The 27,535-nt window shown below is 43.7% G+C and overlaps 1 protein-coding gene and 1 long non-coding RNA gene across 5 annotated transcripts in view; one reads left to right on the top strand and one right to left on the bottom strand.

The window, feature by feature from the left end:
- Retreg1 (reticulophagy regulator 1) overlaps positions 1 to 18,238 on the bottom strand; it is a 159,882-nt gene extending 141,644 nt beyond the window's left edge. Inside the window, exon 1 of the mRNA XM_063282446.1 lies at positions 18,147 to 18,238. The gene's annotated coding sequence lies outside the window, so the exon portion shown is untranslated. The remainder of the gene's footprint in view (positions 1 to 18,146) is intronic.
- LOC108349968 (uncharacterized) lies at positions 194 to 8,026 on the top strand. Of its 4 annotated transcripts, none has more exons than XR_005500752.2 (4): positions 194 to 4,645; positions 5,654 to 5,709; positions 6,278 to 6,445; positions 7,126 to 8,026. It is a non-coding gene; the product is annotated as an uncharacterized LOC108349968 (long non-coding RNA). The 4 variants fall into 4 exon arrangements; XR_001836614.3 differs by lacking the exon at positions 194 to 4,645 and adding an exon at positions 4,749 to 4,887; XR_005500751.2 differs by having other exon boundaries at positions 5,654 to 6,445.
- Positions 18,239 to 27,535: the final 9,297 nt, after the last annotated feature.

The raw sequence follows: 27,535 nt of genomic DNA, 5'->3' as shown, positions 1-27,535 counted from the left end.
CTCCCAAATTCTAAAGAGTGGAAACAATTGTAGCTACTGGATGGACAAAAAACAATTAAAAAAACCAACAGATCTTGAAAAGGCTGACAGGAAGCACATAGGGACTCTTGGAGGCTTCTTGTCTGTTTTCTCTTTTAAAAGTAGGTAGAAATTCTGTAACAGACAAAAGGAATAAATAACTTCCCATGTAGAGGGAGTCTCACTGGGCAAAATCAAGTTGAGCCACAAAAGAGCTGGAAACACATCAACAAGACTCTGTGTGTGTGTGTGTGTGTGTGTGTGTGTGTGTGTGTGTGTGTGTGTGTGTTTGTCTTTGCAGTGACTCCACAGTTCTCTAGAAAAGGAGCTGTTGTACGGGTTATATAGATCAACGTTGATATAGATAGAAAGTTTGTGGATTAGCATTGTCCAATCATGTCTATCCTTATCTTACCAAGCTTTCTATTCCTTATTCCCAACTTTCTGAACATTTTTAGCCACTGACTTAATGGATGGTTCTAAGCACGGATCCACAAGCACATCATGTAGCAGTAACAATGGAAAAGGAGATCTGACCCCACCTCACAGCCTTTCCTGACCCTACTTCCTGGTCTAATGCCTGAAACATAATAGTAATTAGCTTCCCATGTCCAACTGATTGTCTGTGGTGCTTGTAAAAACAAGACTATCTAAGCAAGAAATATCTGTTTGACCAGCTTTTCCAAAGGGATGTGTTTACCACAAACAAACAACCTCCCATGAAGGGCTGGCCTCTCAGACACCTGTTGGGCTAAACCAGTTTGAGTACACCAAAGAGAGATCATATTTTTATTCTCTGTCCAAGAAGAGGTCATACCAGCAGATCATATGCATGTAACAACAAAAAGGCTTTCTTGGGACCACTGCACATGCGTGCAGTGACTTTGTGCAAATTAGGCAAGGCATCCTCAATTCTGAGAAGATGAAGCCCCACGGCAGGGAGCACAGCTTAGAAAAGAGAGCACAGGCTGAAGTTCACCTCGGTGAACTGCTTCTGTAGATGTCCTTGTCCAGTGAAGAAACTGGCCAACTTCACATCAGGTCTTTCGTCCTGTGGTACTGCCTGCCCTGGTTTGAGAGGCTGCTCTGAACTCCTCCATGTTTCTTGAGTAACTCTGGAATCTTCTGCCCAAGGTAGCTGTCCTTTCTTTGGGCTTTACTTCATCTTTTGCTCCAATGTCAAAATTATTTAATTCCTAGGTGTCTGGTTTAAAGAATCTTTGTGTCTGATCCCTGATCCGCTACATTTAATTCTTTTGTTAGCACCTGGAAGGGAGAGGGGCAGATGTGAGCTACAGCTGGGTCCTGCTGTGTCCCAGACTCCCACCTTTCTGGCCTCACTGGAAACTAAAAGCCATACTTTTATGTGCCCAACTTTGATGGTGCCCCATTAATGACTGATTAGTGGTTACATTGTCTATCCCTCCAAGTCACTTGTCAGCTAACAAGACCACTGGCCTGTCTTCCAAAAAGGATTTTTTTTCAAATTTTTATTTTTATTTTAAAGATTTATTTCTTTTATGTATGGTAATATACAGTTGCTCTCTTTAATTGGATCCTATTACAGGTGGCTGTGAGCCACCTGTCACAGCAATAGAAAAGAAACTATGACATTGGGAGGGAAAAAAGTGGCTGCTTGGGGAGGCAGATGGTTTCATTTGGGATGATAAATATCATGTGAGTGGGCACAGTGACTGTGGCTCAGAGGCCAGCAGGCACCTTGACCAAGACACAGATCCAGGCACATGGAATACTCTGTATGAGAACCTGGTGTGATGACCAAGTTGAGGTCAGTGGCACTGGCCAGCCGGTGTGACAGCTTGGAACAGTGTGCTCGTAATCCCAGCTTGCGGGGTTGGGGATTTAGCTCAGTGGTAGAGTGCTTGCCTAGGAAGCACAAGGCCCTGGGTTCGGTCCCCAGCTCCAAAAAAAAGAAAAAGGAAAAAAAAAATCCCAGCTTGCACTTGTTCAACTTAAATCCTTTTGATGTTATAAGAGCAAGGCACACTGGGTAGAAACCATCTTGAACTTTTGCATTTGCTAGCAGTGTGCCGTGATGTGTTGCTAGCAGTGGAAAGTGGCCTCTAGCTACATCTTCCAACTGTATTACCGTGCAGGAAACCAATGAGATGGTTCAGTCAGTGTACTGTGGATGACCAGGGCGCACGGCAGGCCAAGCACATACAATGAACTTAAGGGGTTTATCCACATGTAACCCCTTGATAAGCCAAGGAACTACTATAAGTGCAAAGACTTTCAGATAAACATGAGAGAGAAGAAAGCCTTGACTCTGTTACCAAGGTTTGGTCTTCTTGACTTTTTCAAGATAGTGGGTTTCTTTGCTGTCACCGTTTTTCTTTGTCTTCTGTGAAAGAAGTGACAGAATTAAGACACCAGTTTCCGAAGGTCCCCAGAACTCCAATTCAGCTTCCAACGCCCAAGCAAAATCAGGGTGTCATTATCTCTAAATCCAGGTCTCAGATTCAGGCCTCCAGTCTCCTGGGGTGTTTTGTGCGCTAAAATTAGACTCACAGAACATAACGAACGAGCTATGAAAGTTCCACCGCACGAACAGTCCTTTAAAGTGTGCACTTGGTTTGACACCTGTCTGGTGACTGCAGACCCTGCAGGTTCACTGTGATGTATGTCACCATAAGCCAAGAATAAACGCACAGCCAGTGCTAACTAAAGGGATAGACCATCACAAGATTCAAGTGCTTTCTGTATCATTGAAGCATTAGTACTAAGGTTCTGTGTTATTCAGGGTTCACAGCCTCACAGATCATCTCACTAAAGCTTGATGCTTTCTCTCTCCACCGCCAAGCTGCTCTGCTCACAACACTTCTGATATCAAAATGTAGGTGTTTCCTATCAATTGTCAATGAGGGACTTCTGATGCTTACCACCAGGGGTTAACAGCAGTGCCGGAGGATTGACCATGCAGTCTGTAAGACTGCCCCATTTTGTAGACAAATGCAAGTCCTTAGTTTGCTGAACTTCTGACTTAACACTTGTTAACCAGGGATTCCTACAGCCCACACCCTGGCTTGACAAGTTGCTAGGATGGCTCTCTCACAACTGGAACCCAGTTTCAGTTACTGTTACCAGCTCATTATAAAGAAAGAAGGAACACAAATGAAGTTCAGAGGGCAGGGTCCCAAACTACCCTAAACCGAAGCTTCTATCCTACTGAGGAGTGCACCCTTCATCTTGGTACAAAATGATGTTCACCAATCATAAACCTCCCTGTAACTCTTCATTTAGAGATTCTTATTGAGGCTCCAGATGGTGGGCATGTGTGAGGAAACCATAGATTATTGTCAGATAGCCCAGTCTCTACCATCTGTTGTCTCTAGAGGTTTAAGTGTAGCACTCAGGTTCCTCCACTCTATTCACATGGTGGTTCCTCTGGCTACCAACCCCTACCCCAGGACTATCTAGGGGCCTGTGAAGTCACTTCAGAAAGATGAAAAGGTTCCCTATGCATACAGAGCTATACCGCTCTTACTTTTGGGGTTTGTGAACTTCCAAGAGATCTTGATGTCCTATGCTGGAGCTGAGGAGACAGAGCAGAGACTTCTCACCCTATCATCACACCACACTGGCCCACATGCACCCCCATTTCTGCATATCCCTCTCTAAGCCAGATATTGCGCTGCACAGAGCAAATCTGCCTCCCAAAATGGCTTTGGGGGTTTCATTCCAGGTTAACTAGATGTGGTCCTGAAGGCCTTTCTCTTTCTCAAGGAAGATGGGATGCACTTGAAGCCAGAACCCCACAGCCTCAGAGGGTCTTTCCCAAAGCCAGCCTCCCACTGACCCTCAAGCTCTCCAGGAGTGGGCAGCTGGCTTTCCTATGCAACTAACGCAATCACTGGCATCTGTCCCACTCTTCTCCCACAACAGTGGTGTCCAGTTAAAAAGGCAATGATGGTGAATTGGGTGGGAATGCTCCTTGTCTAGAAAAGCCCATCCCAGTGGTCTGACGAAGCATCCTGATTCAGCACACCCCTGTCTGCGTGGTTGAGAGGAGTGTCAGGACCCAGCAATTTAAAAATTCCAACAAGGAGAAGGGAGGGGCTCATGAGGACCGGCCCCTTGCTGAAGGATTGATGGATGGGCAGGGCTTTCTCCCCAGGCTCCTTGCTTATTAACCCAGTGCTAAAAGAGCCCCTCTTTAACGTCACTGTTCTTGTCAACATTGAGAGCTGCTTTGTCACATTGGTTATGTCCACAACTTGACTCCCGAGTCTGGCTTTGCCAAGCCTTTTGTTCTGCTTTTTACATTTTTGTACTGCAAAATGGGTGTGAGTCTCTGTGGGCCTGGAGCAGAATGTTAGTTACTGCTTGACCTTAAGGTGTCTGGTTGACCCACTGGTTTTGGACACTCAGTTCCGAAAGTTAGGTACTAATTTTAAAAGGTCGTGGAGCACTCAGGTCGTGTGAATCTGCCCAGTGGAAATCACCATGGTTCCTCTTTGAAAGCCGTAGCCCGGGCCTGATACCAGTCCAGCTTTCAGTTTATTGATCTGTCAAAGAATGAGGAGCCTCCACCACCCACCCCTGCCACCATAGCTTCCATCAAGGCCACCCTGCAGAGTGAAAATGAGGACATGGCTGCTCCTGTGTACGGTTAAGAAGATTTTATTGTAGATATGTGGGAGAAAACAGCCAGAGGCATCCGGAAGGGTCTTAGAGTGAACCAGGCCACTCTAGTGGGAGGGGGAGGGGGAGGGGGAGGGTGGGAGGGGAGAGATGAGAAGAGGGAATGGCAAACAGACCAAAAGAGGAGCCAAGGAACAAGTGATCAATGTCGCGTCAAGAGAGCAGGAGAGCTCCGGAAAACCAAGCAAGCGCAAAGCCGAATGGGTAAGTTCTGTAGAAATCAGAAGCTGGAGGAAGGACTCAAACCCAGCCCCTGGACAGGAGAGGTTTAGGGAGAGGGTGGGGTGAGAAGTGCTGGGAAGAGCCACATACTGAGCGAGACTTGTCCCAGGGTTTCTTTGAGACCTGCTACCTGCCGCCATAGATTCCATCCTTCCCTCCAAAGACACCACCATGCCTTCCCTAGCACAGCTGAAACTGTAAACCAAAGCACCTAGATTCCATCAGGTCTTTCCACAGCAACAAGGAAAGTGACTGATAAAAACCCCTCTCCCTCTATAACTGGCTGGTGTTGTGTGTCAACTTGACACAAGCTGGAGTTATCACAGAGAAAGGAGCCTCCCTTGAGGAAATGCCTCCATGAGATCCAGCTGTAAAGCGTTTTCTCAATTAGTGATCAAGGGGGAAGGATTCAGCCCATTGTGGGTGGGTGTTAGCCCTGGGCTGGTAGTCCTGGGTTCTATGAGAAAGCAAGCCCCAGGAGGTGACATGTGCTTGTAATCCCTGCACTTTGCTCAATGGCCGCTGGCCTCGCTTTCTTTTAATTTCTGGCACCTGAGTAGTGACTCCTGAGGCTGTTTTCCAGCCTCCATATTCATATAAGTATATGACTATAATACACTGACTTTTTAAAAAAAATCATGATTCCAGAATGATTCTAAAAAGACAGGAAAAGATCTGATTGTGGAAATGTATTAAATATATAAAGTTTTACACCATTTTGTAATTCTCTGTGTAATAATTTATTTAGACAGTGATAACCATTGAATCGCATAACCTACTGAAGAGAAGACTCCAGAGAAACAGGTATTCCCATGAACTCATAAGTTACTTGTTAATTTCAAAGGCAACATGGCCTTTACATTAAGGAAATCTGCCAGGACCCGCCGTGTTCACATCCTGTCATGTTGGCACCAGCTCCAGTGGAATAATCTAACTCTTAAGTTCCTGATCTGAAGATGCCAGGGAAGAGCACCTCAGGACAAAATATCCTGGAAAGGTTTCACCTATATCACACTCTGATGTAACAGACAAGAACGTGCTAGTTGGGTGTTTTGTTTTTTTGTTTTGTTTTTTTGTTTGTTTGTTTTTTTGGTTTTTTTTTTTTTTTTTTTTTGGCTAACTTGACACAAAGTAAAGACACCTGGGAAGAGGGAATTTCAGTGAAGAACTACTTCCATGAAGCTGGCCTGTGTCCATGTCTGGAGGCATTTTCCTTCTTGCTCGTTGATGGAAGAGGGCCCAGCCCACTCCTGGGCAGTGCCATCCTGAGTAGGTTGGCTGGGCTGTATAGCAAAGGCATCTGAACATGAACCTAGGAGAAAGGCAGTGAGTAGCATTTCTTCAGAGTACCCACTGCATTTATTGTCTCCAGGTCTCTGCTTGAGCTCCTGCCCGACTCCCCACAATGACACAACAGGACTTGGAAGTATAAGCTAATGGGAGACATTTTGCTCCCCCAAGGAGTTTTGTTCTGTGTTTCATCATAGCACCAGAAAGCAAACCAGGATGCACAAAAGTCCAGGGAGTGGGCATTTTGCAGGTAAGTTGGGCTGGGTTTTCAGAGCCAAGGGACAATATTGGCAAAATGTATGGAGAGAGGGAAAAGCCAGATCATTGCGAGAAATTGACTGGATTCTCAGTCAAGACAGTGGTACATACAGTCAAGGTTGTTCGGAGGATAAGTGGGGAGATTGGAGTCCAGAGTGTACACGAGATGACTTTGTTGAATTAGCATCAATTGGCTTCGGTATAATAGTGAGTCTAACTTGCTGGAAAACAAGATTGTTTTTAATTAGGCAAGATGCAGGCAGTGATCAAATGCTGTGAGGACAGCTACCTGCTGTCAGCAGAGAGAAATGGGAAGTGTGTGTGTATGGGTGGGTGGGGATGTGAGAGCTGGTGTGGAAAGATGTTGGTGTGTGTGTGTGTGTGTGTGTGTGTGTGTGTGTGTGTGTGTGTGTGTGTGTATCCAGGGGTTCTTTGTATAAGTCTAGAAATATCTAATTTAATGTGGGTTTGAAAAGTCTCAAAACGGGGTTGGGGATTTGGCTCAGTGGTAGAGCGCTTGCCTAGCAACTGCAAGGCCCTGGGTTCGGTCCCCAGCTCCGAAAAAAAAAAAGTCTCAAAACAACTGAAAAAAAAGTATTTTTCAGAAGACAGAGAAAATAGGAAACAGTGTAGTTCTAAAATAAAAATTAAGTCATTTGCTTTTACTTCCAGTTCCCCAAAACAGTGCCTCACAGGTGACAGCATTTTTTCCTTCTTGTGAACTGTTGCTTAACTTAAGATCATTGTGACACCACTTAGGGTGACACTGGCATTTCTGGCAACAGAAAGAGATGAAATGTTTACCTTCTCCAAGAACCAAAGTTCCGTACTCAAATTCCTCAAGCTTCATCTGTGCCTAAGATCCTGGAAGGGAAGTAACATAGAGATGACTAAATATCCTGCCATCGATGGATATAGAATAAACGTGGGAAGATGGACTCAACGGCTAATAGCAGCTAAGGGAAGGATAGGAGGAGGGATTCTACTGGTAGATACAAGGGCCATCAGCAAACCTTGTCTAAATACAGAGGAGCACACTACCTTCAATAAATCACATGGGGTTGGTGAAAAGACCTTTGCTATTTCCAAAATTATTACCAAGCATTTGCAACAAAGACCACTCTGAGCCAGGGTTTAAAGAGTGTGGTAGCTGTTCTTGGTTGTCAACCTGACTGACCGTTTCCAGAATTAACTGAAAGCCAAGCAGCTGGATACACCAGAGAGAGAAACATTTTTCTTAATTAAATAACTTTAAGTTGGAAGCCCAAGTTTTAATCTGGATCTTTTGAGGTGGAAATCCACCTTTAATGTGAGCCACATTTTCTGAAGGACACAGAAGAAGGAAGCGTGCTCTTTGCCTGCTTGCTCTCCCTCTGTCTAGCAAGTCCATTCCTTCTCTGGTTGTGAAAGCTACTTCTTCAGGATTCTGGCGTATACTGAAGACCAGCTGATGCCTGGCCTTGTGGACTAAACAACTACTAGATTCTCAGAACTTCCATTGGTTGATAGCCATTATTGAACGAGTTGAACCACAATATGTAAGTCATTCTAATAAATCCCATATATACATATATATGAATGATATACTCCATATATAATAAATAAATCCCACATATATACATTAATATATATGTATATACATATATACTCATTCTTTAAGGTCTGTTTCTCTAGAGAATCCTGACTAATACAAAGAGTATCAAGTTTTCCAGACAAATGGGTAGGCATTCCAAGTAAAGGGACCAGATCATGCAACATCAAGGGAGCACGGCACTCTTGGGGACTGACAACTAGTTAGTTCCAGCTGGAACATAGGATGCTTGTGCGCACAGTGTTCCAGTTAGGTTTGTACTGCTGTGATAAGCACCATGACTAAAAGTGACTTGGGAAGAAACAAAACTCATTTTTGCTTACGGTTGTAGTCCACCCGGAAAGAAAGTCAGGGCAAGAACTCAAGACAGGAACCCAGAGACAGAAACTGAAGCAGAGGTCATGGAGGAGTGCTGCTTGCTGGTTTGCTTAGCTTGTTTTCTTGTGACCCAGGACCATCTTCTCAGAGAGGGAACTGCCCATCGTGGCCTGGACCCCACCACATCAATCCAGAAAATGTCCCGCAGGCCTCTCTCCATCCAATACAATGGGGAGTTATTTTGCCAATTGAGGTTCCCTCCTCTCAGAGTCCAACCTGAGTCTCACTGACACAAAACAAAACAAACAACAACAACCTCAACAACAACAAAAATGTCTCAGGGTTTCTATTGCTGTGATAAAACACCATGGACAAAAGCAACTTGGAGAGGGAAAAGTTTATTTCATCTTGCAACATCTTACAATTTGTAGGCCATCATCATTCAGAAAAATCAGAGCGGGAACCTAGAGGCAGAACTGACCCAGAGGCCATAGTGGGGTGCTGCCTACTGGCTTGCTTCTCCTGGCTTGCTCAGTTTGCTTTGTTATACATCCCGGGGTCACCTGCTCAGGAAAGGCACCACTTCAGTCCCTACCACGTTAGTTACCAATTTATAAAAAAAAAATACCCCACAGACTAGCCTACAAGCCAGTCTACAGGAGATAGTTTTCCAGTTGAAGTTCACATGTCAAGTTGAAAAAAAAAAAAAAACAAAACTAACCAACAAATTCAGAGAGAACGAGGCAGTGGTTTAATTGGGTCTGGTTGTTAAAGAGTTTTTGTATTCTACATGGAGGGACAGTATTGGGTCCTCCAAGTCCTGAGCGGTCAGAAGACTTTGCAATAGTGATATGAGTAGATTCATATCTTAGATGGACAACCCTGTCGGTGGGGTGATGGGGATTAGGAGGTTGATGAGGCCGTAAAAGTGGATTCACAACTGAGGGCTGGGGTGGCATGTAGGAGCCCTTGCTCTTCAAACATGAATTCCTGGGTTCAAATCATGTCCCTGCATTAGCAAAATGCAGAAGGTATAGCCACACATACCCGTAATCTGAGGACAGCTCCCTGGCTAGTTAACCTAGACAAAACAGTGACCCTGTCTCAGGGAAATAAAACAGAGAGCGATAGAGGAAGACACCTGATATCTTCCACATAGGTACCTGTACCATACATGATCACACATCACGTACATGCACACACAATAACCTCTGCATGAGGGCTCTGCAGAGACATAGAATCAATATGATGTTTAGATGTTTGTGTGCACATTCATGTGTCCATAGAGATGGTTTTAAGAACCCGTGCACGCTGTGGGTGTGGACAAATCTCAAACCTGGCTGGCTGGGGAGTCTGGTAAGAGCTGATGTTGCCATTTTAAGCCTGAAGGAATTCCAGCGTCAGAGTTCCTTCCTTCTCAGATGAATTCAAGCTTTTCTCACCATGCTTTGAGTGACTTGGATGAGACTCAACCCAATTGTGGAGGAGAAACCATTATACTCAGTTTGCTGCTTATGTTGACCACATCTGAAGACACCTGCCCAGCAACACCTAGACTGGAGTTTGACCAAATAATTGGGCACCATATTCTGGGTACATAAAATTCACCATCATCACACTTTGAAAGCTTGGTTCCTATCTGAGTTTTCCTTCTTGTTGCTGTGATAAAATATCCTGGCAACAATAATTTCAGTGAAAAGGCTTATTTGGCCCACAATTCCAAGTTACAGTAGGAAAGTCATCATCTGCTTCATGTGAAGTGACATCAGTGCACCATCACCTTGGTGAAGTCAAGTGATATATGGTAAGTACCCAGTACATTATATCTCATTCAAAAGCGTAGAGCAGTGAATTAAGACATGTATGTTAAGGCTCAGTTACTTCTCTGACATGATCCCCTGCCTAGGGAATGGTACCACCTACAGTGGACTGGTCTTTCTATCACAATTAACATAATCAAGAAAATACTCACAGACACCCTCACATTCAAACCTAATCTAGACAATCTGTCCTTGAGACTTTTTTCTCAGGTGATTCTTCATTGTGTCAAGTTGAAAGCTAAGTACAGGCCCGCAGAGATGGCTCAGTGGGTAGAGGTGCCTGGTTAAACCTAATAACTGGAGTTTGATCCTCAAGATCTGCACCACTGAAGAAGAGAACCACCTCCCACAGTTTGTCCTCTGACTCCCACATATATACCTTGACATGCACACAAGCACACACATGTATAAATAAAAACAAATGTGAGTAAAGAAAAAACTAACCATTGTAAGGAGATATGTTGTCCTTACCGAGACATGGACTACAGAGGAAAGACAGATGAGAGGGAGGGAGGGAGGGAGAGAGAGAGAGAGAGAGAGAGAGAGAGAGAGAGAGAGAGAGAGACAGAGAGACAGAGAGACAGAGAGACAGAGAGACAGAGAGACAGAGACAGAGAGAAGCTTGAGTGTACTGGCTGGTTTATCAAGTCAACTTGACACAAGCTGGAGTTGTCACAGGAAAAGGACCCTCCCTTGAGGAAATGCGTCCATGAGATCCAGCTGTGAGACATTTTCTCAATTAGTGATCAGAGTAGGAGAGCCAATTGTGGGTGGTGCCATCCCTGGGCTAGTAGTCCTGGGTTCTATAAGAAGGCAAACTAAGCAAGCCAGGGGAAGCAATCCAGTAAGCAGCACCCCTCCATGGCCTCTGCATTCATTCACTCCTGTCTCCAGGTTCCTGCCCTGTGTGAGTTCCAGTCCTGACTTCCTTTGGTGATGAACAGAAATGTGGAAGTGTAAGCTGAATAAACCCTTTCCTCCCCAACTTGTTTCTTGGTCATGATGTTGTGCAGGAATAGAATCCTGACTAAGATACTTGAGTTTTGGAGATGTACTACAGCTAGCCATGTACATGAGGACAAGTGCTCACAAGACATCTTGCTATTGAGTCAATTCTATAATCCATGTGGTATTCCTGGGTGTGTTAGTGCCGAGGCACTAAGTGACAGAAACTAGGTAGCTTCATTTACATTTTCCAATGGCCTGGGGCTGTTGACTGCTGTGCTTCTGTTGTCCTCCATGTGGCCTTTTCCAGCTCATCGCTCTTCCTACAGGTGCTGTACCAGGGCAAGCCCTACTATGTAAGGCCTCATTAATTCTCCATTTCCGTCTTATTTCCCAGTGTCCTAATGACCATAGCCAACCATGTAGATAAGTTTGAGGAAAGGCGGACAACACAGAAGCCTGGAATTCATCAGGGTGTATTAACATTCTAATACATGTTAAGAACAAGGAAGGAAAAAAACGTGCAGCAGAAATCTGGGCAGCTCATTGAAAGAGAGATAGGAGTGGACAGGGGAGTGATGTTTTGAGTCGAGATGTGAAGTGATAGTCATGTGACATTCAGGAAGCAAGGCCATGGCAGACAGAGCAAACGGGGACTGGATGAGTCATAAAGCTAAGACTGGCTTTCAAGTAAATCCTCAGGAAACCACAGGAGCATCACAGCAGCTGTGCGGAGTGGGCAAGGGGCTGGAGGTGTAGGAATGACAGCCATGAGGCTGCAGAGCTGGCAGAAAGAGAACACTCACACCGAGTTGGCAAGCCGTGGTAGAGTCCTGACTTTATCCTACAAAATGACCACACAAAGCACTAGTGAAACAGTGCTGACAGCTTTGCCAGTGTTTCGTCAGTGTGACAGATCCTTGAGAAAGCCAAATGTGGGGGGAGAGCTACATTTTACTCACAGTTTCGAAGGTTTCAGTCTGAACTCAGCTAGAGCCATAGTTTCGGAGTGGTGGAGAGCCAGCACAGCATTGTGAGGGTGGAAAGTGCAAAGCTGCACGCCTCGAGTTGGTCAAGAAGGAAAAGTAACAGGGAGGGCCCGGTCGTGTTGCATACGTCTTTAAGGGCACACCCTACTTTCCTCCAACTCAATCCCACTTCCGGATTTCCACCACTTTCCAGTTATGCCTATAAAGTACTAGTCTTCCTCTAAGATCAAGAATCGACAAATGGGATCTCATAAAACTGCAAAGCTTCTGTAAGGCAAAGGACACTGTGGTTAGGACAAAACGGCAACCAACAGATTGGGAAAAGATCTTTACCAATCCTACAACAGATAGAGGCCTTATATCCAAAATATACAAAGAACTCAAGAAGTTAGACCGCAGGGAGTCAAATAACCCTATTAAAAATGGGGTTCAGAGCTAAACAAAGAATTCACAGCTGAGGAATGCCAAATGGCTGAGAAACACCTAAATAAATGTTCAACATCTTTAGTCATAAGGGAAATGCAAATCAAAACAACCCTGAGATTTCACCTCACACCAGTGAGAATGGCTAAGATCAAAAACTCAGGTGACAGCAGATGCTGGCGAGGATGTGGAGAAAGAGGAACACTCCTCCATTGTTGGTGGGATTGCAGACTGGTAAAACCATTCTGGAAATCAGTCTGGAGGTTCCTCAGAAAATTGGACATTGAACTGCCTGAGGATCCAGCTATACCTCTCTTGGGCATATACCCAAAAGATGCCTCAACATATAAAAGAGACACGTGGTCCACTATGTTCATCGCAGCCTTATTTATAATAGCCAGAAGCTGGAAAGAACCCAGATGCCCTTCAACAGAGGAATGGATACAGAAAATGTGGTACATCTACACAATGGAATATTACTCAGCTATCAAAAACAACGACTTTATGAAATTCGTAGGCAAATGGTTGGAACCGGAAAATATCATCCTGAGTGAGGTAACCCAATCACAGAAAGACATACATAGTATGCACTCATTGATAAGTGGCTATTAGCCCAAATGCTTGAATTACCCTAGATGCCTAGAACAAATGAAACTCAAGACGGATGATCAAAATGTGAATGCTTCACTCCTTCTTTAAAAGGGGAACAAGAATACCCTTGGCAGGGAAGGGAGAGGCAAAGATTAAAACAGAGACTGAAGGAACACCCATTCAGAGCCTGCCCCACATGTGGCCCATACATATACAGCCACCCAATTAGACAAGATGGATGAAGCAAAGAAGTGCAGACTGACAGGAGCCGGATGTAGATCGCTCCTGAGAGACACAGCCAGAATACAGCAAATACAGAGGCGAATGCCAGCAGCAAACCACTAAACTGAGAATAGGACCCCCGTTGAAGGAATCAGAGAAAGAACTGGAAGAGCTTGAAGGGGCTCGAGACCCCATATGTACAACAATGCCAAGCAACCAGAGCTTCCAGGGACTAAGCCACTACCTAAAGACTATACATGGACTGACCCTGGACTCTGATCTCATAGGTAGCAATGAATATCCTAGTAAGAGCACCAGTGGGAGGGGAAGACCTGGGTCCTGCTAAGACTGAACCCCCAGTGAACTAGATTGTTGGGGGGAGGTCGGCAATGGGGGGAGGATGGGGAGGGGAACACCCATAAGGAAGGGGAGTGGGGAGGGGGATGTTTGCCCGGAAACCGGGAAAGGGAATAACACTCGAAATGTATATAAGAAATACTCAAGTTAATTAAAAAAAAAAAAAGTACTAGTCTTCACTAGACCATTCCATTGATGAGCTCTAGCCCCCAGGAGCTGCTTCCTCCAAAGCCATGCCTCCAAACACTGCAGCAATGATCTTCATCACAGGACTTATCTGAGGGGACACCTCTTCTGGCAGATGGGTCTTCTACAAGTGACTCGATCTGATTTTCATCTTTAAAAGGCTATTTAGGTCACTAGTGAGTTGACATGCATGGGGTCCAGGATACCAGCCGATACTGAGTGGAGTGTGAGGATCCGGGTGAGACTAGCAAGCCTTCTTTCTTGAATGTACTGTGCCTCACATACAGCATACTCAGCCAGGCAGAGGTGGGAGGAGGAAAACTAGATAGAAAGCCCTTATGCTGAAGGGAGGGAAAACCCACTTCTGAATAACACTAAAGGCCAGGGATTGTGAAGCTGGGATTTGCGACAGAAAGGCAAAGAGCGCCCCCCCCACTCCCCCAATTATCCTTGGGCATTCCTGCTGAGTAAGGACTGAGTACAAAAATGTAAACAAGGAGACTATTGAGACAGGGATTAGGGGTGGCAGGGTACCACAGGAGCTGAATTCACTAGGGATTCATGAGAGATGAATGTGGTGGGGGTGCTGCTAAGCTTCTCAGACCGTGGCCATAACAAAGTGAGGGCTAGAGCCAGTGTGGTACACATGGTACCTATAGACCCAGCTACATGCGGGGCTTGGGTACTCAAACCAAAAGGGAGTTCGAGGCCAGCCTGGACCCCACGGCACAGCCCTGTCTCAAATTAAATACATAACAGTCTCAGTGCCTATACACTGGGGACACCAAGACAAGAGAGCTGTCATTTCAGCAACAACCTGGGCTTCATAGGCAGACACTGATCCTGAGGAAGGGAGGAAGGAAGGAAGGAAGGAAGGAAGGAAGGAAGGAAGGAAGGAAGGAAGGAAGGAAGGAAGGAAAGAAAATGAATCATTGCTTCTCCATCAAACCAACTGTTCAACTACGGAGTGTTAGTGCTACCCTGACAAACAAAACCAATAGGAACTCTGCATATGCATGTGGCTAGTAATATATGCATTGCTTCATAGAGTTATGAATACTGAGAAACCTCACCAGCTCTCCAAGCTGTATGTTCACGAAAGCCATCAGTACAGGTCAAAGATCTGAGGTCCAGAGAGCAGCTAGGTTTCAATGCCTGAGAGTCGAAAGCTCTGATGGCATACCAATGATCCTGCTCAGTCAGAATGACCAGAGGGACGTCAACTTCTCCGTGCTTTTGCTGCTTTCGGCTCTCTGCAAGCCCTCTGCAGACTGGTGTGGGTAGGGGCACGGAGGAGCATCATGTGCTCTGCTTAGCCACCAATTCAAGTGCTAATCTCCTCTGGAAACTCCTTCCCAGACGCATCCCAAAAAATTGTGTTTAGTCAGCTGTCTGAGCCTCCTGGAATTCAGTGAAGCTGACTCACTGACTTAACCATCACATAGGAACTTGGAGAGATGGGTTGAGCCATAGGTGGAGTTATCCAATGCAGGGGGAGGAAGGCATGAAGTGGGAGTTGGAAGTAAAAATAAAAGTTATTGCGATTCTGAGCTGGTAATTGAGAAAGGCAATGGACATTGAAGAAGGCGGTGACGTCACTCGACCAGAGGTTGGAGGAGTAATGATTGAAGAAGTATCATTGGGATGAGTGAGTTTGGAAGAGAGGAGAATGGAGTGATTTGGGAGCAGAGACTAGCGTTTAGAGGATGAAAGAGGTCATGGAGCCAAGAAACCAGGCAACTGACAGATTGTTCATGAGAGGAAACACTCTATGGCAGAGCTACAGAATAAGGCAGTACTCACGCTTCTGTTTTGTTGCTGGGAGAGAGACAAAGAATCACAGCAGCTTTGCGGAGGGTGGTGGCTTAGTAGTGAGCCCCTGGTCCTTCAGGTGGCAGTGCCTTCTTGGAGGATGCCATGAAGCCTTTAGGAGTTGCCGCCTTCTAGAGGAATTATGTCATTAGGAGGCAGGCTTTGAGGGAGAGTTAGCGGAGAGGAAGTACGACATTAGGGGGTGCAGGCTTTGAGAGTTCAAGGTGTTGCTCCACTTCCAGTTTGCTTTCTTTGCTCTTCCCCCAACCCCCAACTCTTGCTCTCTGCCTGTGCATGTGTGTGCTCTTATATCAGTCCCAGAGAATCAAGACAATCCCTCAAAGACGGGTCCACAGACCAACCTGACAAAGACAATGACTCAATAGCAATTCTTTTTCAGGTGATTGTAGATGTGTATGTGTGTGTGTGTGTGTGTGTGTGTGTGTGTGTGTGTGTGTGAGAGAGAGAGAGAGAGAGAGAGAGAGAGAGAGAGAGAGAGAATGGGTTTATGTGTGGATATGATGGTATATGTGTCGATGTGTGTGTGTGTGTGTGTGTGTGTGTGTGTACTAGTGCATGCACACAATGACAAATCAAGCATCACAGGAACCTCAGGGCAGCAGGTAGAGAGGACTGCATTGCTGAGTGAGATGAAAGATAAGAAAAGTTCTTCTTTGGACAGAAGAATAAGCAAAGTTCATATGGACAGTTACTATCTCCATGGAGCCAAGTTTGCAAAGCTCACATGGCTGATTATTATTTACATGTACCCATATTTTGCTTCCTCACAGATTCTTGGCAATATTCACCATTATTTGTTTGCTAAATAAGAGCTGCATGAACTATATTATATATGACATTCATTAAGTTTTAATTATAGAACTACTGCAAGAAATAATCCCACATATGTCACTTATCGTTGGGTGTTAGTTTTCATTTTGATTTAAACCCATTTAAAATTAGTTTGATCTCCTAGAAATATCAGAGAGTCTACACCCATGAGGTCTCATCAGCATGGCTGCAGAAAGAAGACCTGAACAAACAAAGACATGTAGGGACATGCTAACAGGGACGTGGGAAAGCTTGAGAGGTCTCAACCCTAGGCAAAGGACTACCATCAACTGGGAAAAGCTGACAGTGAAAGAACTGGTCATCTCACAAATAGGAAGAAATACCCTAGAAGGAGAGCTAGTCTATCATGGTTTGGGAGGCGAGCGAGAAAGAATCACCTTACTCTATGAATATTCCATACACCTCATGAATATTCATAAAAAGCTTCCTCCATGTAGGATGCATTGTGTCGCTACAGCCTTTCAGACAGCCCACTCAAATCTCCGTCTGGAGTGCATGTTTTGCTTTTCTAAATCAACGTCTGCTTAAATAGACCATGTTTCTCAGCTGAATTCTTTCCCTCAGACAAGAACTGAGGGAAGCTGGGTGTGGTGGCACATGCCTTTAAATCTGGAACTCAATAGGCAGAGGCCCAAGAAGACCTCTTTGGGGCAGGAAGAGGAGTCGCGGCTTCCCACGTGCTGTGGTACTGCAAGGCTCTGCCTTCTGAGGACACACTCTTCAGTCAGCTGCTCATTTATAATCAGTAGTTCAGGCCTAGAAACTGGACAAAGGGTTGATATTTTTATGGACAGATGGTCATTCTTCTTAGATTTCTATGTAAACTTCATGAAAATGTTCCTGCTGAACCCCAGCTGGGATGGGCCTCTTGCTGACCAGGGTGAAGAAGCCTGGTGTAGCACATTCTTATCCAAGGCCTCTCAGTTTGCTTTCTCCATCCTTTATTCTTCTTGTCCCTATAGTAACAAGTCTCCGAACATCAGTTACTCTCTACCTCAGGCTCCAGAATCCAGGAAATCTTGGAAAGACTGAGTCACAATAGATTAAGAAACAATTGTCCGGGCTCCCAAGAGTCAGTACCAAAGTGGATCTCTGTGAGTTAAAGGCCAGTGTGGTTTACAGAGCAAGTTTCAGGATAACTAGGGTTATGCAGAGAAAACAAACAAAAAAAAAGAGACAATTGTTCTTGCGGAAGGACCTGAGCAGAGCCCACAATGGGCAGCTCATGACCACCTATAACTCCAGCTCAGAGGGATCTAATGCCCTCTTCTGGACTCTGCAGGAACCTGCACTCGTGTGTACATACTCATATTTAAACACAGACACATACATATAATTTTAAAATATAACAATTTAAAAAAACCAGAAACCCTGCTATTCTATAGTTAGCAGTGAGGAAAGGCACCTCTGGTAATGACTTTAAGTGATACCACAATGACAACAAACCATTTGTATGGATTGGGACAAGGAGGGCACTCTTGGTTACAGGTTCACAACCAATGTAAACCTCTCATAGGAGAGTCCAGGGATCTGCATACACACATTAAAGCGCAAAATGAATGTGTTAAGCAGGAGCTCTCTACTCACCAGTGAATGGGACCTTGTTCTGGTCATGAAAGACAGAGTCTGTTGCCTTGAAGATGTCACATGATCTCTCAATGTTTTATATCCAGCCTTGAGGTATTCTCAGAGTAGAAGATAGAATGCTTTGGCTTCCTGTCTGCATCAATACCAGTTGGGTTCTATCTGTGACCTCTATCATGCTGTGATGATGTCATTGCACAGTGGCTCCTCTGATTGTATATGCAAATCAGTTTAGAACTTAGCTCTGCCTGAGCACAACACAGGTAGGGGTTTCCACATCAGAGGATGCAACTTTTCCCTCCTATCCTTCCTTTCCAATATTAAATGTTCTTAGAGCCTAAAAACTATCTGGAATCACCGGTCAAAACTAGACCTTAATGTGTAGACCAGGCTGGTTTCAAACCCACAGAGATCTATCCGCCTCTGCCGCTCAAGTGTTGGGATTAAAGGTGTGGGCCGCCTGGCATATATTATTAAATTTTTATCTAATTTTCTTTCTTCCTTCAAAGGCTAATAGAGGCATCCGAGTTGACCAGCTGGGTGAGAAGGTTCTTTGCACACTGGCTCCTTCCAGTTCAACAGTATCTTTTCCAGCTTATACCTGTCTCTTTCTTAAAGTAGCAGAAAGAAGTCAAGTGCATCTTCCCCACCTTCTCTGGAGTGTGAACGACCTCAGTCAGTGTGTTGGTGATAGATTTTCTATCGAATTTTGAAGGTGTTCTTTCTCCTGTCTTCCAGTAATACTTTAAGTCCCTGTCAGCGCCCAGCCAGAAGGCCACCAGGCCTCTAGCAACTCTCTCAGTTTCAGTGACTTTTTTTTTCTTTTTCTTTTTTTCGGAGCTGGGGACCGAACCCAGGGCCTTGTGCTTGCTAGGCAAGCGCTCTACCACTGAGCTAAATCCCCAACCCCTTCAGTGACTTTTATATGCTGTCTCAGAGTATGGTAACCCAAGAGGAAAAGCAGTTATGACTTGGTTTGTATCCTTTACACATCACCCTATTCATTAGGCGTAACCACTGTGGCTAGTACACTCTTGTAAGAGTTAGGTTTTGCCTTTTCAGTGAGAGGTATCAAGAATTTGCAACTTGATATAAAATTGCCACCTTCACAGAACTGCAAATGAACCTTGGAAACACATTCTGTAGCTAAACTTCCTCTGTGAAGAAAAATTCCGAAAATTACTGAAAGGTAAATGGAGAGGGTGTATGGTGGATTACTGGGAGTTGGTTAGTAGTCTGACACAAGCAACTCCAAGGCATTAAGCCCTGGACCACGTTGTTATGAATAAAGAGAAAATGAATATGGAAGAATCTAGAGAAAGGAGGCTAGTAGGAGATACTGGAAAGGAGGGCATAATGCAGGCTTCCATGAAAAGTGCCTAATGACAGGAAGCCAGTGTGGGATAGTGATAGGTCATACCACCTAGAATGGATGTGGCCATACAGGAAGGCAAGGTGTAGAAGAGTTTTAATTCAGCAGCATGTTTGCTCTGCCTGGGATACAGACACTGGTTCAGTACACACCTTTAATCTCAAACAATGTAGCTAAGATTAGTTTGGAGAAGGAAACAGTCATGTTTGAAAGTAGCATCTAATTGAGGGTCAGACAAAGTGATGAAACAGAGAAAGATTTGACAGAGTCAGAAATGGGGTACACCCAACTCTCATGAGAACAAAGGAAAAAGAGAGGCTCCCTAAGAGTGGGCAGGGAGAGTCACTCAGTTCAACTGAGTGGAGTTGAGTTTGTTCAGTCAGTTGGGAGTGAGCGTAATTCAGTGGAGTTGAATTCATTTGTGAGTTCATTCATGCAATTCAGTGCAGGTTCGCAGAGGCAGTTGAAGCCAGAGAATAAGGAGCCAGAAGATTAGAACAAATTGCCATAGTTAGTTTGAAGGCAAGCAGAGCGATTCAGTGAGAATCTGAGAGAAGACAGTTTTAATCAGTCAGCTTGGAGAGGAGTTTGAGCAGAACAGCTGAGTTGAACCAGCCAGTCAGAGTTCAGAAAGAACTAGAAAGGGTGAAGCAATTTCCTTCAGATACAGATTATAACTTCTGGTAAGATATAGATTCTAACTCCCCAGGGCATCACTTTTATTCCAGTGAAAAAATGTAGAGGAAGTAGCAATCTGCAAATTTTGAGTCTAGGTTTCCAAAGGCCTTGCCTGTCCCATTGGGTTTCTCAAGAACCTGGCCAATTTACTGTGTAAACTGGAGGAATCATTAGACAGAAGAAAGCTCAGCCATCTCTTGAGAGGTTCTAACCACGAGAGAAACTGAGAAAAGACCCACCAAAATGACCTGGGAGTTTACTGAAGAGGCATAAGGGGTGAACATTAAGATTGCCCAGGTGACCCAGCTCACATTAATAACACTTGAGCAGTGGTTCTCAACCTGGGGGTCACAACCACTTTAGGGATCATATGACCCTTTCATAGGGGTTGCTTAAGACAATTAGAAAACATAGATATTACTAAAGCTGATAAACAACTTCAGCAAAGTGGCTGGGTATAAAATTAACTCAAATAAATCAGTAGCCTTCCTCTACACAAAAGAGAAACAAGCCGAGAAAGAAATTAGGGAAACAACACCCTTCATAATAGACCCAAATAATATAAAGTACCTCGGTGTGACTTTAACCAAGCAAGTAAAAGATCTGTACAATAAGAACTACAAGACACTGAAGAAGGAAATTGACTAAGACCTCAGAAGATGGAAAGATCTCCCATGCTCATGGATTGGCAGGATTAATATAGTAAAAATGGCCATTTTACCAAAAGCAATCTACAGATTCAATGCAATCCCCATCAAAATACCAATCCAATTCTTCAAAGAGTTAGACAGAACAATTTGCAAATTCATCTGGAATAACAAAAAACCCAGGATAGCTAAAGCTATCCTCAACAATAAAAGAACTTCAGGGGGAATCACTATCCCTGAACTCAAGCAGTATTACAGAGCAATAGTGATAAAAACTGCATGGTATTGGTACAGAGACAGACAGATAGACCAATGGAATAGAATTGAAGACCCAGAAATGAACCCACACACCTATGGTCACTTGATTTTTGACAAAGGAGCCAAAACCATCAAATGGAAAAAAGATAGCATTTTCAGCAAATGGTGCTGGTTCAACTGGAGGTCAACATGTAGAAAAATGCAGATCGATCCATGCTTATCACCCTGTACAAAGCTTAAGTCCAAGTGGATCAAGGACCTCCACATCAAACCAGACACACTCAAACTAATAGAAGAAAAACTAGGGAAGCATCTGGAACACATGGGCACTGGAAAAAATTTCCTGAACAAAACACCAATGGCTTATGCTCTAAGATCAAGAATCGACAAATGGGATCTCATAAAACTGCAAAGCTTCTGTAAGGCAAAGGACACTGTGGTTAGGACAAAACAGCAACCAACAGATTGGGAAAAGATCTTTACCAATCCTACAACAGATAGAGGCCTTATATCCAAAATATACAAAGAACTCAAGAAGTTAGACCGCAGGGAAACAAATAACCCTATTAAAAAATGGGGTTCAGAGCTAAACAAAGAATTCACAGCTGAGGAATGCCGAATGGCTGAGAAACACCTAAAGAAATGTTCAACATCTTTAGTCATAAGGGAAATGCAAATCAAAACAACCCTGAGATTTCACCTCACACCAGTGAGAATGGCTAAGATCAAAAACTCAGGGGACAACAGATGCTGGCGAGGATGTGGAGGAAGAGGAACACTCCTCCATTGTTGGTGGGATTGCAAACTGGTAAAACCATTCTGGAAATCAGTCTGGAGGTTCCTCAGAAAATTGGACATTGAACTGCCTGAGGATCCAGCTATACCTCTCTTGGGCATATACCCAAAAGATGCCCCAACATATAAAAAAGACACGTGCTCCACTATGTTCATCGCAGCCTTATTTATAATAGCCAGAAGCTGGAAAGAACCCAGATGCCCTTCAACAGAGGAATGGATACAGAAAATGTGGTACATCTACACAATGGAATATTACTCAGCTATCAAAAACAACGACTTTATGAAATTCGTAGGCAAATGGTTGGAACTGGAAAACATCATCCTGAGTGAGCTAACCCAATCACAGAAAGACATACATGGTATGCACTCATTGATAAGTGGCTATTAGCCCAAATGCTTGAATTACCCTAGATCCCTAGAGCAAATGAAACTCAAGACGGATGATCAAAATGTGAATGCTTCACTCCTTCTTTAAAAGGGGAACAAGAATACCCTTGGCAGGGAAGAGAGAGGCAAAGATTAAAACAGAGACTGAAGGAACACCCATTCAGAGTCTGCCCCACATGTGGCCCATACATATATAGCCACCCAATTAGACAAGATGGATGAAGCAAAGAAGTGCAGACCGACAGGAGCCGGATGTAGATCGCTCCTAAGAGACACAGCCAGAATACAGCAAATACAGAGGCGAATGCCAGCAGCAAACCACTGAACTGAGAATAGGACCCCCGTTGAAGGAATCAGAGAAAGAACTGGAAGAGCTTGAAGGGGCTCGAGACTCCATATGTACAACAATGCCAAGCAACCAGAGCTTCCAGGGACTAAGCCCCTACCCAAAGACTATACATGGACTGACCCTGGACTCTGACCTCATAGGTAGCGATGCATATCCTAGTAAGAGCACCAGTGGAAGGGGAAGCCCTGGGTCCTGCTAAGACTGAACCCCCAGTGAACTAGACTGGTGGGGGGAGGGCGGCAATGGGGGGAGGGTCGGGAGGGGAACACCCATAAGGAAGGGGAGGGGGGAGGGGGATGTTTGCCCGGATACCGGGAAAGGGAATAACACTTGAAATGTATATAAGAAATACTCAAGTTAATAAAAAATATTAAAAAAAAGAAAACATAGATATTTACATTATGATTCATAACAGTAACAAATTAATTACAATACAGCAATAAAATAATTTTAAAAGTAAAGAATAAATAGATACATAAATAATTTTTAAAATATTTTATTTTTTTTGACCACCACAACATGAGGAACCATACATTAAAGGGTCACAGCATTAGGAAGACTGAGAACCATTACAAAGTAACCAACTAAATTAACTGTTCACTTTAGCCAGTGTGACAGTTAATATTGACAATTTGACAGCATCTGGTGACTGACTTTCTTGATTGAAATGGGAAAACCAATACTATATATGCATAGTGTTTCTTGGGCTGGAATAACTAGTTGAGGAACATTTCTCTTTCTGTTTCCTAACTCTAGATGACATTGACCAGCTTCATGCTCTAGCACCATGTTCTCCCCACCATGGTAAATAATACCTTCAATCAATGAACCAAAATAAACTCTTTAATATAGTCATCCATGTTGGGGATGATTTGTTACACAGCAAAGCTAACTGTTACAGCAAGTTACATAATTCCTTTCACGTCAGGCAGAAACAATTGAATGATGGGCACAAAGAAAAGAGAGTGAATGAATCACCTTAGAAATCTGGGGCCATATTCTTGATGTTGGATTGGTCCATCTTCACAGTAAACATTACAGATCTGCTTTGCTTGTTTGTTTGTTTGTTGTTGTTTGTTTTGTTTTGTTTTGCTTTTTGGTTTCTTGGCCTAAAGTTCTCTTACTTTCCTCCTCATCTTCTTCCTTCCAGCATCCGTCATCAGCACATATTCAGATGGCTCACAGACTGTGACTGTCACAATTGTCTTAATCTTTCTTATATTTACATATAGTATTTTCAGCCATGCTCCAAGTGGCTTCACATAATCCTCTTTCCTTGCAAATTCCACTGAGGTAGTGTCAGTGTTTTGCCTTTTGAATCCAAAAAGTAACCGAACAGTACATACTTATAAATTATGATTGATTAGCTTTTCATGATTAATGTTGAACTTTGGGGTTTTTCTTCTTCTAACTAGGAAGCTGACTACATTTCTTCAATGCTAAGCCGTGCCATGAGTCTGCAAGAGATCATACTTTTAGGGATTATTAATTTTATTATTTTTTAATTCATCTTTTTATTCTTAGTTACCTTTTATTCCAAGAGGGAATGAAAAGAGCAATTGAGCAACAGGTGCCCACCAAGTAAATGCCCAGGTGCCTTGGCATTCGTAGACCCTGCTTACTGACAGTTCATCAACTCTACTGGGCATTGTTCCCACTCAAAGGGATAAGATGTGCCCTAGGAAAATGAAAGCTATGAACAAGGCTGATGAGGTAACTCACCAGGTAAAGGCATTTGATTATCAGAATTCAATCTCTAGGACCCACCTGTGAAAGGAGAGAGCCAATTCCCACAGGTTGTCCTCTGATCTCCACAGTTGTGCTGTGTTCCGCCCCCCCCACACACACTCAAAGAGATGATCTATTAATAGATTCTACCCCTTAAAAACTAGCTTTCTCATTTTCTCATGCTAATTTAGTTGACCCTCCCATACACACTTCTCTCTCTTCCCCACAACACCCCTCACTATTTGTACCTTTCCAACTCATAGAACACAGATGTCCTATTGCTCTATTTCCTCCTAAAGCCTCCTCCCCTTTTCCCCTGTGGGACAGCTTCCTGTTTTACTTTTTCCTCCACTCACACCTATTAAATACACATATATAAAACTTAGAAGCTAGGATGGGCATGGCTGAGAACCTATGTTCTACCCACTTTTCTACAAATTTTATTTATCTTTGTGACTAAATAAAATTCTTTCCTGTATAGCTTCTGCAGTTTTGGACATGTTGGTAATTCCGTTTTCTTATTATTGTGACCAGAGTGACATTAACACAAGTGTTCTTTGTGTACAAGCCCACAATACAGTTGGGACCTGTGGTAGTTCTGTTTTTAATTTTTTTTTTTTTTGAGAAAACCCACTGATTTCCAAAGCGGTTCTACTAGTTTATACCTCTTTGTAAGTTCCCCTTTCCTTACATCCATGATATCATTTGATGACATGACAACCATTCTGATTGATTAGTATTTACCATTCCTTATCAGGGAAATGAAAATTGTAACTATGTTAAGAATTTGTTTTGAAAGGAAAAGGGAAGAAGGGCCAATGTGATGGCCAAGATGATAAAGATTTGCCAACTAGGTGACCTGAAACCAGTTCCTGGAACCCACACAGAGGTAGGAAAGAACTGACTTCACCAAGCCGTCCTGTGACACATGTGTGACACATGCGTGATATATGGCTGGACATTGCTTGTACCTTTAGATACTTGCATTTCAAACAACAGGGGTTCTGTTTGGGTACAAGTTTACAGAGAGGATCCCCAGTGCTAACCGGTGGGAAGAAGTTTCTGCCGAAATATTTCTCCCTAAAAGTGAAAATGAAGGCAGTGGTCCTCCCTGCTTGCTTTCCTTTTGCCCCACAAGATCGCAGGTTCTTCCCAGCCCTCCTTTAAGGTTGCTGTTCCAAAGCAAATCAAGCAGATCAGTGCCCAGTGCCAGCTTGCTCACCAGCATACTCTGTATCTGTGGGTTACAGATGGGCTCAGGCACCACAGGTTTTGAGGTCAGGCACACTTTGTAAATAGGCATAGGACAGTGTTCGCCTTGAAGACATCTGAGATCCTCTTTGCCCTTATCTACTTCCTTGAAGCAACATATGGTGTCAATAAAGGCTAACATAGCTATGCAGTCAGATGGCCAGGGCACTGCTTTCAGACTTGGTGAACAAATACAGATGGTCTACTGCATCCAAGAGTTCAACACCCATGGACTCAAACAACCTCAAGCTAAGAAATAAATCAGAATATGTTACTCTTTGAATAATATACTTAGCATTTACATTGCATCAGGATAAGTAATAGTCTAGGGATGATAACTGCATCTAGGATGATGAACAGGAGATAGGCAAACACAACGCCATTTCCTACAGGAGACTCGAACACCTTAGTTTGTCTATCTATATTCCCTGGAACCAATTTTTGAAGATTCTGAGGGGCAGATGTAGGAAAACAAAAACAAAAACAACAAAATGTCTGAATACCATGACACCCACCCAAGTTAGTGACACCCAAACACAAGGAAAGCAGCCGTCAGTGACAGACTGACTCAGGATTCATTTAGGTAGATACCCTTCAGTTGATGGATCTATTTCCAGTGTTTTGAAGAATGAAGAATTTCCATACTTCCATGGCAGTTTACATTCCACCAGCAGTGTACAAAGGTTCCTGTTGAGTCCTGCTGGGCCATGGCAGAGAAGGTGTCACATGTATCCTGTCCCTAGAACAAGGCCAGCAGGACATAGGCTTTACCAGTGTTGATTGTTGCTATGGGTGTTAAGGCTTGTTTGTACATATGTACATGTGTATTTTACTTTACATTCTCCTTCAGAGGAATGTCTTCTCTGCCAAGGTTAAGGACTCCAAGATAATCAAAGAGAGCACGAGTCCCAGAGGCAAGAGTGTGGGTAATGTCTCAGCAAAATGGTAATCACTGTGACAGTCAAGACAGCCCTTAAGGCTGTGGGAAAGAACTCTAAAAACATGAGTTCAAAAATATATAATTTTTTCAACTATGCAAAATATGATGTAGTATGAATTGTATAAGGAGTTTCTCATATCTAAAGGAACAGAGGCAGCTGCAACTGTAAGCCAGTTTGTCTGAAAGATACTAAGGAGATGGAGATTAAGGGAGTGGTGATCACAGGGCAATATCCTACCTAGCTATGTTTTTATGCTTACAAAATCAGGTACATTCCTGAGTTCAAGGTCAGCCTGGGACAGATTGAGTTTAGGTTCAGGCCCAGGCATAGTAGGAATGGTAATTTCAGGGCTTTCTTATTGTTTGTGCTAGCTATTTCTTTCTACAAATCAAGGGTCAGGTTAATGGGATGCTGATTCATGGGATAATCAAAAGGGAACCTGGGGTAATGACTGGATTGATATGTAAATAAAAAACCCCTAGCTTTACCAGCAAGAAATGAGCCATCCAGAGAGTTTTTAGAATAGCAAGAGAAAGCTGTCTCAAAAATGCAGAACAGAGGGCAGTCTGAAAAGCTGTCTTGAGGAGAATATAGGCTTCCAGTCTGGACACACGGATTTGATTTCTAGCTGTTTGTTTCACCACTCCCAGACACTCCTGTCAGGAACCCTGCTTCCAAGTTGAGGCAGGTTTCCCTTTGTCTGAGTTCTCACCTGTATTTGTGTTCATGATGGCTACGATTCTGACTGGGGTCAGATGGAATCAAAAAGTTTTTTATTTGCATTTCTCATGTTTACAGACATGAGAGAGAGAACCATCTAGTTTTATTAGCCTTTTGATTGGGCTGTTTGGTTTTAGTGTGCTTAGCTCTCTGAGTTCTTTGTATAGCTGAAGATCTCTTCCGCCTTAGAGGCTTTACTAGATTAAGGTTCCATCTGTCTTAGGATTTCTATTACTGTACAAACATCATGACCAAGAAACAAG

This window comes from Rattus norvegicus, chromosome 2, assembly GCF_036323735.1.
Source record: "Rattus norvegicus strain BN/NHsdMcwi chromosome 2, GRCr8, whole genome shotgun sequence".
In the NCBI taxonomy this organism is placed as follows: Eukaryota; Metazoa; Chordata; class Mammalia; order Rodentia; family Muridae; genus Rattus; species Rattus norvegicus.
Note: the sequence above shows the minus strand (reverse complement) of the source record. Positions and strands in the feature narration are given on the sequence as shown.